Raw genomic sequence first — 428 nt, 5'->3', positions numbered from 1 at the left:
TTTCCTCTTTTTTTTTTTTAGTAAAGGGGTGAGCTTTAAGTTTTAAATTTCAAATTCATAAAACCAAAATATATGCCTAAATAGAAACAGTACAGTGGGGATATAAAAATCTGGAATTAAAATTTTAGACTTAGACATTTATTAAAATATAATTAAAACTATGAAATTGCTTAATAGCTCAAATTAAAATGTTTATTGAACTTTAGTTTCTTCTCTGTTATTTTTATGTAAACAAAAAATGAGGTATCAATTAAAAAAAATTAAACACGTGGTTTCCCTAGTGTTCACAGCTATTACAAGGGAGATAATTATTTCTTCATAATATTTGTTGGGATTAGAAATTTGAATTGGGAATTAAGGAGTTATAAGGAAAAAATGCATAGAATTCACATATTTAATTTTTTTTTTATTCATTTACTCAATATGAA

The sequence above is a fragment of the Octopus bimaculoides genome, chromosome 2 (genome assembly GCF_001194135.2).
Source record: "Octopus bimaculoides isolate UCB-OBI-ISO-001 chromosome 2, ASM119413v2, whole genome shotgun sequence".
In the NCBI taxonomy this organism is placed as follows: domain Eukaryota; kingdom Metazoa; phylum Mollusca; class Cephalopoda; order Octopoda; family Octopodidae; genus Octopus; species Octopus bimaculoides.
The sequence above is the reverse complement of the archived record's forward strand: the minus strand, read 5'-3'. Positions refer to the sequence as shown.